This window comes from Calliphora vicina, chromosome 2 (assembly GCF_958450345.1).
Source record: "Calliphora vicina chromosome 2, idCalVici1.1, whole genome shotgun sequence".
In the NCBI taxonomy this organism is placed as follows: Eukaryota; Metazoa; Arthropoda; class Insecta; order Diptera; family Calliphoridae; genus Calliphora; species Calliphora vicina.
In genome coordinates this window covers 99,838,721-99,852,680 of record NC_088781.1, presented here as the reverse complement: position 1 = coordinate 99,852,680, position 13,960 = coordinate 99,838,721, and the positions used below count along the sequence as shown (strand labels likewise).

The 13,960-nt window shown below is 31.5% G+C and overlaps 1 long non-coding RNA gene and 1 other non-coding gene across 2 annotated transcripts; one reads left to right on the top strand and one right to left on the bottom strand.

The window, feature by feature from the left end:
- Positions 1 to 6,231: 6,231 nt before the first annotated feature.
- On the bottom strand, positions 6,232 to 6,396 carry LOC135952738 (U1 spliceosomal RNA). Its single transcript, XR_010576103.1, has one exon. It is a non-coding gene; the product is annotated as a U1 spliceosomal RNA (small nuclear RNA).
- A 4,943-nt stretch (positions 6,397 to 11,339) lies between these two features.
- Positions 11,340 to 12,709, top strand: LOC135949967 (uncharacterized). Its single transcript, XR_010575920.1, has 3 exons — positions 11,340 to 12,016; positions 12,313 to 12,543; positions 12,598 to 12,709. It is a non-coding gene; the product is annotated as an uncharacterized LOC135949967 (long non-coding RNA).
- The last annotated feature ends 1,251 nt before the right edge of the window (positions 12,710 to 13,960 follow it).

The window sequence follows — 13,960 nt, the reverse complement described above, 5'->3', positions numbered from 1 at the left end:
AATTTTAAAGGAATTCAATTTAAGAAGCAAGGATAATTTGCATATTGTCCTCATAGTTAGAAGAATCTTTTTTACACGTTGTTAAAATAGTGAACACTTCCTCCACAATTTAACTATTTCAAACATGTAAATTTAACCTTACAGAGTGACCGTGATACCTAAATAGCCACCTAAGAAATATTTGATTAGTAAACACTTTTTTTGTTCTTTTTGCGCGTAAAATGGACAGCCACGTCCTCTCAAAATCATTAAATATTTGCGGTCTCTTTTAAGGGTTAAGTAATAATTTTATAAAACACTGAAATTTCTATTGCGCAAAGTTATTACACAATTCTTTGTTTAGACGGTAAAACAGCTAAAACAATAAGTATGTTTGTATGTATCTAGATAAAATTTGTATAAGACACATTTTCTAATTCCACTGAAAAATAAAGCACAACAACACATGCGCTTGTTTTTCATTTCCTTGATTTTGAAATTCAACTCACATGTTGTGAGTTTTTCGGCGGTATTCGTTGATTTTGAAGAGAAAACCATTTTTTGCAAGGATTATTTTTTTTATTTTAAAGTTAGTAGACTTGTCCAAGAAGATATTAAATTTGCAGATGCACACGTCTGGGCTGTCCCTATTTGAAACTTTTGTTTAGAAAATTACATAGTGTTACGAACCAGTTGGCTGGCGAGTTTTTCGCACACTTTCTCTTCATGTGGTCACTTAGTGGAGGTTCGAATATTGCTTATAAATGTAGCAACAGCCTCATTCATCCTTTATTCAAAAAACTACAAATCAAAGACATACCTTTTTCTAGAGAGCAAACTAACATGTAATTCGCAAAATGTTGTACAAATAAAATAATGTTTAATTTACCGAAGAAATATCTCCAACAATAATTTGTATGTATGTTACAATAACATTAAAGTTTTTTGTCAACTTTTAAACATTTTAATTGTATATAACAGTAATCATATTTAAACAAGTAAGAAAGTGTGGTCGGTCAAGCCCGACCATATAATACCCTACACTAAGTAAAAGAGCAAAAAAAATGTTTCTTTTAAAATTTCAATAATTTTTATTTTTGAGTGATTTTCGGAAGTGGGGTTATATGGGGGCTATGACCAATTATGAACCGATCATCATGAAATTAGGTCGTGTGATTTATGTCTGTATTAAAGTTAACTATGTTGAATTTTGTGTGTTTACCAACATTTTTAAGCGATTTATGCACGTTAAAGTGATTTTCGGAAGCATAGACCCGCTATGGGAGCTATGACTAATTATGGACCGATCGTAACAAAATTTGGTGACATGAATTTTGTGTATATAAAATTTGTGGAGATACATATATAAATTAAACATTTATGACCGATAAAGTCCAATTTCGGGTGGACATTTGTATGGGGGCTAGGTGAAATAATGGACCGATTTCAGCCAGTTTCAATAGGCTTGGTCCTTGAGCCGAAAAAATAATATGTACCAAATTTGATCAAAATATCTTTAAAATTGCGACCTGTACTCTGCGCACAAGGTTTACATAGACAACCAGCCAGCCGACCAGACGGACGGACATCGCTTAATCGACTCAGAAGTGATTCTAAGTCGATCGGTATACTTTAAGGTGGGTGTTAGACTAATATTTTTGGGCGTTACAAACATCTGCACAAACGCATAATACCCTCCCCACTATGGTGGTGTAGGGTATAACTATGGTTGAACAAGTTACAATTTTAAATTAGGAAGAGTTGTCAATATTTACTAGGGTAATCAATCGATTAACCATTAATCGGTTAACAGATTAATTTTGGACGGCTAACTTTTCGAATAATTTAAAATTGTCGATTTTCAAGTAACAAAAAAAGTAGACAAAATCCTCTATCGATTGATATATGATATATCTCCCTTATGTTTTTTAAGTGGCAAATTAATTAGGAAGAACTTAACAACAGAGAATTTACCTATCACTGTTATTTACATTGTAACGATTCTTTCATGAGGTGGTTTGTTAATGGGAACGGTGCTACGGTGCTAATTTTATACCAAATCGAAATAAAATTAGGAATATATTAGAATCTGTTACATTGACTTTACTTTAGGTAGCTTATGAAATGAATGATCCACAAAGTAGAGAAGAAGAAGCGGTATAAGGTTGATGTGTAGCTTTTGCCGGAATTCGGTACACTGTTCCATAGCCCTCCCTCCATGCTGACAAAATTTAGATTCGACTGTCAGCCCAATAAAAAAAAATCAAATAAATCTACCTAAACCCATACCCTTGACTTCACTTTTCGCGAAAATAAACACAGATTTATAATATTAAAAATATTTATTAAAATTAAATTGTAATAAAATTAGTTTCATTTGAATTTAAATATAATTATACAAAGCAAAGAAAAAAGTTGGTCACCTTAATTTAGGTAAACGTAAATATTATTAAAAATTATGAAAATTAGGACCTTATGTTTAAAAGAATTGAGATGAAATTGTTAAAAAACAATTAAAATTATAAATTTTATATGTAATAAAATACAAATTAAAATACAAAATAGTAGCCGTATAAGAATTTAATGCAAAATTGTTCATATTATATGTGTGTATGTATTTAAAATTGTGAATGAGAATGTTTCAAATAAATGTCAAATAATTAAATAAAATCTCAAAACTTACGTTTATTTATTGTCCATCGATGTCAGCAGGCGCCGGATGACAGTAGACGGTTGCGTATGATTTATAAAGTTCCTAAATCACAAGTATGTAATCAGAGTTTGTATTACGTATTAATGTATGTATTTAAGTATGGATTGTATTATAATTTAAAGTTTAAAATCAATACAATACAATCCACAATATAGCGTATGTTAGGTTTTTAGGTGTTGGTATAGATTAAATGTTCAAAGTGTAATTTTACTATGTATAGCATATTTTTAGGAGTTAAAATTTATATAAACATTAATTAAGGTGACCGTATTACTTTTGAATGAATTTAATTAAAATGCAAAACAAGAATTAAAATTGGTTTGAAATTCAGGATCAGGATTTGAAGAGTTTTGAATTTAACAAAGCAAAATGCATGAATATGAATTTACGATCAATAAAAATTTAGTTCAAATTCAATAAACAGAACTTCTGGAGCAATCAAAATATTTAACGATCTGGTCACCTTTATATGTAACACACAAAATTGGTTTGGGATTTGTGTCTTCCCTTAACCTTCGCTTTACCAAAGGTTTTTTATGTACATGGTTTACCAATACCCACCGGGTGACACTACACTTCTATAAATATATGCGACGAACGAAATTTTAAAAAATTTAAAAAACCGTATAAAACGTTTAAAATGGTTCTATTATATTCTATAGAACTCTAGAATTTGTTCAGTGAAATCGTAAATCGAAACAAAATTAAAAAAAATATTAAACCAATAAAATCGGGTGGGTATTGGTAAAACGAAGGTTAAGGGAAGACGTAAGTCAAAATATACACGAAAGAATCACTGCAATTATTAAACAAACAGCTTCCAATATCAAATCTTGATAAACTCTTCCGTTTAAACTGGGTTTTCTTCAAAAAATTGCTACTTGAAGTGATAACTGTTCGACACAAATTTTATAATCAATGATCCTTGAATGCAATGCTTTCAAAACAACGCTCAATATCCTAAATTTTAGCGTCTAAAATAATTAACAATTTAGATCACTAAAAACCATTACAATTTATAAAAATATTACCTTTAAAATTGCTTAAAAACAATATAATAATTTCCTCTTTCCTTAATCCAGTTGAATGACTAGTTTTATAAATTCAAATTAATTGTTATTAACAGCGGCTATTCGAATCAACAAACTTTTTTCAAATGATGAAAATTTAAATTACAAATTCATAGCCAACTCAAAAACCAAACAAAAATCAATATAAATAAAATGTAGTATTATTTTACAAAGTTAAATTTCACTACACCCAAAAAAAAATTTAGTAATAATTTAGATAATATGACAGTCACCCTCACAACATTCATAAAAATTCTGTTCTGTTAGGCAATATACTTTTTTATGAATTTTTTATTTCCCTCTATTTTTTTTTCTATACCACTGTGCATCGTCCATTCCATAATAGACAGAGTAGCAAGCCGTAGCAGTGAGACCGGCCGATAGCCGAGCAAATAGTGGTTTCAAAACTTTTATTTGGAAATAATTCGGTATCTTGGGAACTATTAGATTCCTAAAGCTAATGGGCAACAGTGCGTAGCACCTCAAAGTTGGTCAAATCGGGTCTCAAGCTTTAAAAAAAAATCGCCAAAAATCCACTTATGATCCGAATGAGCTGAAATTTTGAATATAAATAGTCCTTGAGAAGATCTACAAAAAATACGCTTACAGGTTTATTGCTTTTTTTAATTTTGCTCGATCTTTTTATGTTTTTTAGATATGACGGGTCAAAATTTATTTTTAAAATATCAGCTATATTAGCGATAAAATTCTAAATAAAATAAAAACCACTTGCTAACGGTTATCTCTTCCCTATAAAAAATTATACACATCCAAAGTTGGAACTTGTGAAAAGGGCCGTATTTTTTACGTTTTCCGAAAAAAGCCCATATATTTTTCTTTTGTAGAAAAAATTTCTTCGGGACTATATAGAATTTGTATATGGTCTGGCAAGATAACTTAGCAAAGCACCGATATACGAAAAAGCTCCATATTTATATAAGTATTAGTATAAGTACTAAGTATTTTTACTATCTTTTCTAAAAAACCTCTGTTTTTGGAACACATTTTCCCCGTTGTAGGAAATTCGGTATTTGAAAATAGAAAATGTCAAAAATTATAATGTCGTTGATTTAAGGACAATTGAGTCGATATTAGTTCCCAAGATTGGATAGGAGTGGGGGGTGATATGTTCGCTTAAGTGAGCCCAATTTTTCTTTACACGCTTTTGCATTATGTTATCTTTCCAGACCATATAAAAATTGTATATAGTCCCGAAGAAAATTTTTTTCTACAAAAGAAAAAATATATGACCTTTTTGGGAAAAAACGTAAAAAATACGGCCCTTTTTACAATTTCCAACTTCAGATGTGTATAACATTTTATAGGGAAGCAAGTTTTTTTTATTTTATTTAAAATTAAATTTCGACCTTCCGTAGGGCCATATATAAAAAATCATAAAAAGATCGAGTAAAATTAAAAAAAATAAATCAATAAACCTGAATATCTCTTCAACTAATAAGCGTATTTTTTGTAGATCTTCTCAAGGACTATTTATATTCAAAATTTTAGCTCATTCGGATCATAAATGGATTTTTTTAAAAAATTTGAGACCCGATGTGACCAACTTTGAGGGGCTACGCCTTCATTAGCGCTAGGAAGCTGAACAAACGAGAATCATGTCGAAAACACCTCAGCTCAAACCATGTGAAATTTCGTAACAATATCTCCAATAGTTCTCAAGATACGGAATTATTTCCAAAAAAAGTTTCTAAACCACTGTGCAACGCTGATCGCAATTAATGCAATTTTGAAGGTGATTCGCAAAGATTTTGCAGTGTGTATAAGGTAAGGTTTCCAGGCAGCCGCGAAGTGAAGAAAAGCAGCTCACGTGAATCCAAAGCTATAGGTTCCTTTGTGTTACCTGAAAGTAGTAAATCAAAAAAAAGAGGGACAGAAAAACAAAGAAGGGAGAGATTGAAAAAAGTTAAGAGGAAGATGTCCGAAGAAATAGGTAGAGAGGAGATTTTTAAAATTGCGTACCAATGAGTTGGCGGTTATTAGGTCACTCTAAAGATATCCCCATGTCTGCTCTTTTTAACCAATTACTGCTCCTCTAGCCTCATATTCGAGAGCTCTGAAAGACTATTTAGGGAACGATATCCCAGAAACCTTAAGCGTAGATCTCCTAATGCCGGACAGTGACAAAGAAGATGAAAAATGGTCTCATCCTCCTTCTTGTTTTGACAACTTCTGCAGAAGTCGTTGTAATGCAAGTCAAGTGCAGTGTGTATATTTAGTTCAAACTAAAATGAAAACAATTAATTTGTGTTGAAAATAATTTAAAACTTTGAATAACATTTAATTAGCTTTGAAAAAATAGAGCTTGATTTGAAAACAAACTAATTTGAATCGGAAAATGTTAATTTTGAGTGTATCCATGCGTTGTACATTAACTAAAAAGAAAATTATTAATTTTCAAAGCCGACTACATTTTCTAAAGTTGTTTGTATTTGAAATTTATTAAATAATGTCGGGACGGCGCGAACGCCATTCCCGGCTATCAAAAATTACACGCACGAGTTATTCGCATTAGGAGTAATCGCGGAGGTCATCTTAATCGTAAGTGCAATGATCAAGCCTCACTCCGGGGGAACCGCCTTGATGATCACGGTAACCCCTACGCCAGGTAAGTATGCTTTTCGCAGCTCAAACTAGATTACTTATGTTGAAAAAATTACAAACTAAATGAGAATTATAATGGAGAAGTAGCAAAAATATCAAGAATTAAGGGTGGCAAAACATTTACAGTAGTCCTTTCAACATTATAAGTTGTAATAATATTTGAGAAAAACACATTGTAACAGAAATGCCAACACTTTAATTGTCTTTGCTCGACCTTGCTCAGATGGGGTGGTTATTGTTTTTTAAAAAGGGTTATAAAGGAAGTCGAATGTACTCGTATGTTACTCTTTCCTTGACTAGTTTTGCTGTTTTGTCATCCATACTCTTACTTTAACTGGTTTTGCTGCTTTTTTATTCATACTGAATAGTTTTTTTATATACTTAAGGCCTGGTAATTTTTCAAAATTTTAAACATAGTTAAGTTTAAAATTTTGATAAGTTACCAGGCCTGAAATAATATAATTTTCGTAATATGAACTTTTTATGTTTAAAATACTGTGGGATATTTTAGATGAAAATGCCGACGTAAACATTATAGAATAAAAAGATTTATTACTTTTTATTGTTATTAAAAACTTTTTCAGCTTTAAGCATTTAATAAAAAACATTATTTACAAATGTTCAATAACTATTGATTATTTATTTATCTTATTTGTATTTTTACTGGCAAAACTGATTTTTTATTTGTCAGTTGTGAAATATTAAAATATTATTTTGATATTTGAAAATGGATGAAAAAAATACGAAAGGTGGATAAGGTGTTTATATATTATTTTCTGGATTTTTGTAAAAAGAAATGGATGAAAAAAATACTAAAGATGAAAGATAAAGAAAGCGTGAGACAATTGGGTGTCGGAAGATAAGATATTTATATATTATTTTCTGGATTTTTGTTAAAAAAATCAATAATAAATACATTTTATATACATTCTTTTTCAATATAGATTTTATTGAAGGATCTGTACCGCAATTCTGTAACTTTTTAACGACAAAATTTTGTCGTTAAGTAATCAAAATTCGTCAGTTAACAATATTTATCGTTAAGAGATATTCCGAATTAAATTTTACCGATTATTTTCGTTAAAAATAGTCGGTAGATAACGAAATTTGTCGGTAGGTTAACGACAAATAAAATGTTATAGTTAAGCCGTAACGATAATTGTTTAGGAGTTAGTTTTGTAACATAAATATTCGAAATAAGTTGTTTTTTCAAAGTACGGTTGGTCAACGTTTTTGTGTTTGTTAGATACGGAGCGATTTGGGTTTTTAATATAAAAATTAACATGCTTTAATTATCTTTTTAAGATAAATTTGGACATATATTTGGTCAATTCACAAGGTCTCTTATCAGTCATATTGTCGTAATGTCCTAACATATCTCGTCTCGGCGGCTCGGCTTAACCGACTCTTAGGCATTCGGCGCAGGTCTCTGCTGGCTGGTTACGATAACACAATAAACATAGCATACATAGTAGTATTATTTTAGGACTTTTTTAGCTTGAAAAGCAATAAAAACCACTGTGAAACATTAGGACAATATGACATGATAAGATACGTTCTGAATTGACCAATTATATTAATTTTAGAAAATAATATTCGAATTTTAAGAGCAACTTTTATTTGGGGCATAATATCCATAATTAACACATTTCTGGAGTGTATAATGTTTATCCGTATATTCAATTTCCATTTTTGGCGATGTGATACGATTATAAACTTATATAAAAGTTATAAAATCGTTTTAAGACAGTATTCTAAGAAGGAAATTCATCTGAATTTGTCGACTGTCCTTATAACAACACATATCTAAATTCTTAATTAATGATCACTTGTGGTGGCATAGACAAATGTATTACACTGGGTTACTTTTATTTTTAGTAAAAAACTCTTGTTCTTTTGTTTTCAGTAGGTTTCGCGAACATATTTGGGTGAGCTGATGCTTGATTTTTATATATAAATGCGATTATTTATTCACACGTCTACGAATTTATCTGCAAATATGAAAAAATAGTAAATATTTTTATGATTTTTTAATTTTAACAATATTGACATTTATATTTTTAACTATATTCGTCGTTAAAATTTATTACCGAGAGATATCGTTAACTTCAAATAGTGAATATTAAATTCGTTAAAGCAACCGATAGTTTTCGTTACTTAACGACATCGGTAAGAACAAGGCGAATTCATATAAGGTGACCTCATTAGCCCAGCTGATCATCAGCTGTTTTGCCCAAACTGTCAAAATTGTTGGCTTGTTGTTTACTTTCTAGTGCGCGCCAAAAAATTTAAAAAGTGAGAAAAAGCATAAAGTTTAAAATGTGATATTAATAATAATAAAATCAATTTTAAATTTAGGCGGAATTAACCTCTTACCAAATGCGGAACCTTATATGGGAGAAATTCAAGAGTAAGTTAGACACCCACTTTAAAGTATACATATATGTTCATGATAACTTTCAGTCGATTAAGCGGTGTCCGTTCGTCCGTCTATAGCACAAGCTATTATATTGACCTAAGGACGAAGCCTATTGAATTTTGTTGTAATCGGACCATTATTTCTCCTAGCCCTAATAAAACTGCTCTATCTGAAAATAGTCAAAAGCTCTCATAAATAACTTAATTATTCAGATAACTATACCAAATTTTGTGATGATCGGTACATAAATAGTTATAGCTCCCATATATGGCCCTGTTCCGTAAATCAGTTTAACAAGAAGGGTAAATGCACTAGTAGTCAGCAGTTTAACGGTTTTTTCCGTTTTTAAGGTGGTATCCTTATGAGTGGGAACATGGTATTAGGTACGATTTGTGCCTAAAGTCGGTATCCTTTCTCCTAATGTCGGAATTTTAAAGATAAATGAGTGTATGTTAAATTAAAGTTAAATCTTAATTTTGTATAAAATTGTCGTTATTCTTATTTATTAACCTTTTAACTCAAAAATGCCGACTACTGATTCATGCCGAACTTAGGAACACTTACCCAATAAATTCTTAAAAATGTTGGTATTCAAATAAGTATATACCTACATATATACAAAAGCCATGTCACCAAATTTTTTAACGATCGGTCCATAATTAGTCATAGCTCCCATATAAGGCCCACTCCCGAAATTCATTTCAACGAGTAAAGATTTCTTAGTAATGTTGGTATTCTAATAAAATTCAACACAAATAAGTTTGATATATACAGAAGACATGCCACTTAATTTTATGGCGATATATAATTACATACATATAAATATGTATATGTTTAAAGAAAATTTATGAAAAAGCAAAATTATTAGTTGTGTATTTGTTTTTTTTTTAAATTTTATTATTTTTTATTATTGATTTGTTTACATACATATACATAAATACATTGGTTTTCAGAGAAGAGGCTTTAATTTGTGACGAATGATCATTTAGGAAACCCTTATATTTGCAGGACAAATATATAATAAAAGTAAAGTGTAAAAAATGTATTAATATGATAACAGACAAGAATAAATCAAACATGGAAATTAATGCAAAATATTTAAATGGTGTGACGTTTGGTGATTTCAAATTGTTTTTCATTGATCACACCAGTTAAAATAATTTAAAAGTCATAAACAAAGAAAAGCGGTTATTATTAAAATTAGAAACGTATGCTCATCGATATTATTGCCTTCTGTTTGTTGCTGCTGCTGGCGGCCGAGTTGTGCACCCGCACAAGAAACAGTTGTTGTTGTTACAGTTGTAGTGGTTGTGGTACGTCTAATAACACTGGCCTCTGGAGGACTGGGACAAAATGCTTAGGCCTATAGACCTCATCGGTCACAGTTGTTGTGGTTGTTTCAGTTTGCCTTGTCTCGATCTCGAGATGTTGTGTAACTTGTTGTGGTTCACCTAATGTTGTTGTGGACTCTTGTGTGGTTGTAAGTTGTTGTAGATTTGTAGCTCTGACTGTTGTAGTGGTAGTGTTAGCACATGTTGTTGGTGTTGACTCTACTGTGTCTACTGTTGATGTCACAATTGAAGTAAAGAAAAACCTTTGATGTAAAGTTTTTCTGTTTCTTTTTAGTGTTTATGATGTAAATGTGTCTTTTGTTGCTGTCTCATTGTTTTGATTATAAACTTAATAAATGACCGGACAGGATTTGGAATTTTTACATTATTTGTATCCTTGTAATCATGAATTTCATTTAGTTCTATATTACTATCATCAGTTGCATAATCTGAAGGGGGTGTTAGATAAAAATCAATTACTTCAACGTGATATTTTTTATATTGTATGTACCTACCTTCGTAAAATGATGAATGTCTTTTTTTGCTATTACTGCCACTTGCTGAGGCAAACTTATCTAGCTGCATAATGATTATCCTCTTTACTTTATAAAGCTGCTGTCGTATCATCCATGCTCTCCAAGTTAGTAATGGTGGTGGGACTTTCCAATTATATGGTAGTAAAAACGATCTGGGATGCATTTTAAAGTCCAGAATTTCTAGTTTTTTATGTTTGATATTCTCATTGATGTAGTTGATGTTTCAAGTAAAAATCAATGTCTGAAACAAGCATGTATTAAAAAAAATTAAACAAATATTAATTACAAAATTTCTTACTTGCTAACAGATTTATGATTACGTATTTTATTTTGTTTTGAATTGTCACTTGAACAACATGTTCCATATATTTTTAGAATTCCCGTTTGTCTAGATCAACAAATGGAGTTTCAAGAAGATTGCCTGTTTAGAGGCAATGAAGAGAAATTATTTAATGACAAGGGAACCCAAACTGAAAATTTTTGTAATGAAGTGGGTACACAAACTGATAAGTAAAAATAACGATCTAGTTATGCATTTTCGTCTGTTGAAACCACGATGGACTTTTATCATCCACAGGATTAACAGCAACGATTATTTCCAAAGAATACGCTCCTTGGAAAACAAGATCAGAGATTTAAAATGCCAACTTGATCAAGCTAACGTGGCAGTCGAGGGAATACGCAAGATTTTTACAGAAGGTCAAGTGCGGAAAATCATGTCACCTGGAAGAATCCAGTGGAAATGGAAAGACATATCGAGCGCAATATGTCTGCATGCAGCAGGGCCCAGGGCGTACAATCACCTTTATAAAAAGGACTTTCCGCTACCGCACCCCTCAACTCTGCAACGCTGGTGCGCAAAAATAAAAATTAGCGAGGGGATACTTACATCCTCGCTCGATTTCATGCGGCATACAACTGATTTGGCACCTGAAGAAAAAATCTGTGTGCTCGCATTTGATGAGATGAAGGTAGCGGAAACATATGAGTTCGACCCTGTCGGTGACAAAGTTAGGAAACCTGCGAATTACGTGCAGGTCATGATGGCTCGAGGGCTTAAAAAGTCTTGGAAGCAACCAGTCTTTTATGACTTCGACTGCAAAATGACAGAAGAACTTTTGGCTGAAGTTATTAAAAAACTTCACAATGTTGGATTCCCGGTAGTGGCTATTGTCTGTGACATGGGGCCAGTGAATCGTAAGTTGTGGAAAAATTTAGGTGTTACCACAGGTAAGTAAATACAATGTTCTAACACAATGTAACACCAATTTAACACCACACAACGCCACACTCCATACAAATTTGAGGACGATTCATATCTCTTACGAAAGGAATTTAATAAAAGGGTAATTTAAATAATAGTAATTACTTTTCGTTTTAAGATTTAACATTAAGTTTTTTATAATTTCTTAATAATAAGATCGGTTTAGAGTTTAGATTAATTTTTTAATAGTTTTTCGCTAAGTACTTAAGTCATTTTTAAAGTTTTTTTTGATACATTAAGTTTAGAATAATTTTTTAATACATTTTCGATAAGTACTTTTAAGTTTTTTTTCGATACATTAAGTTTTTACGATACACATTAAAAAAACTAATAAAAATTGTTATTAAACATTTATCATATTTTTCCAATTTTATTCAGTTAAACCATGGTTTCCCAACCCTGTGTGTGCAGAGGAAAAAGTGTTCGTTTTTGCTGATGCCCTACATCTCTTAAAATTGATAAGAAATCATTTTTTGGACAGTGGTGTAGTTTATGAAAACACCATTGTTTCTTCACGAACAATCGCGGATTTGCTTAAGCTTACAGCAACGTCAGATGTTTCCATCACATTTAAAATAAATGATGAACATCTCTCAGTAAAAGGGTCAGGTAAGTCCAACAAAACCAGAAAAATATTCCAATATTATTTAAATAACATTTCAGGAAGGCAAAAAGTGAAATTAGCAGCCCAACTTTTTTCTAATACAACTGCGAATGCTGTTCGTAGATGCTACTCGATTGGAATGGAAGTCTACAATCCAACCAATACGGCAGATTTTATCCAACTGGTAAATGATTGGTTCGACGTACTTAATTCAAAATTAAGTAATTTTAAATATCCTGGCAAGGTAAGTTAATACATTCGATTTATTTATAGTTTTTATAATAAAAACCATTATTTTTTTAAGGAACCATATGGTCTTGCATTGGAATCTCAAAATAAAATTTTGTTGGACATGAATGAGTTGATGTCGTCATCAATTATACCAGGACGGAAAAATTTAGAGCCATTCCAGAAAGGAATTTTAATTACAAATACAGCGTTGATGATGCTGCAGAAAGATGTTGAGAAGTACAACATGTCTTATCTTGTGACGAACCGGCTTAACCAAGATGTGTTGGAACACTTCTTTGGTGCCATACGAAGTAAAGGAGGTTTGAACGATCATCCGTCCCCAATGGATTTCAAATATAGGCTGCGAAAATACATCCTGGGTAATATAAAAAAAATATATTTTTTTCTTTCAATATATATGTATTTATTTTCTATATTTTAAGCGAGAAACACGGAGCATCTAAATGGCAAAGGAAGCGTCGAAGGTGACCCCACTGAATGGATCAATTCTTCCCTTGATTTAAAAATGCCAGAAAACCTAGAGGAAGATGTAAATATTGAGATTGATAATTTTGAAGATCCAGTTTCCGACCCAAACGAGGAAGTAAACCTTGATGACCTAGATGAAGCGAATTTTGATGACATTGGTATTCTTCAAGAGGATGCATTGGAGTACATAAGTGGATATATAATTAAGAAGCTTAGTCTTGAGGAATACCAGACTCATACAGATTCGTTTTCGTGGGTCGATCAACTCTCGAAGGGATCATTGAAGAAACCAAAGCAAAGTTTCCTGGATGAAATAAAAAAAATGGAAGTGATATTTGAAAAAATTAATGGAAAGGAAATATCACACCGCCAAAACCTCCAGCAACATCTTCTTGAGCGAAGCAGTCTGGTTAATCTTCCAGAGAAAATAAAAAGATTTTTTTTACAAATGCCGGATTTACTTTCGCGTTCGGCATTTAAACAAGAGGCTAGGTTAGGTTAGGTTCCATGGGTAGCCACTCTTCAAGCAGCTCACTTGGGTCCATTCAAAACTGATCCCATTGTGATACCCAAGGGGTAAACATCTTGGTATTAATTATACGTCCGTTGTTTCCAGGCTAAACCAACCAGATTCTCTGATGAAAGAGTAGATTCGCCTAAGACTTATCCTTGATAGCTCATCTAAGCATGATAGGAATGGTG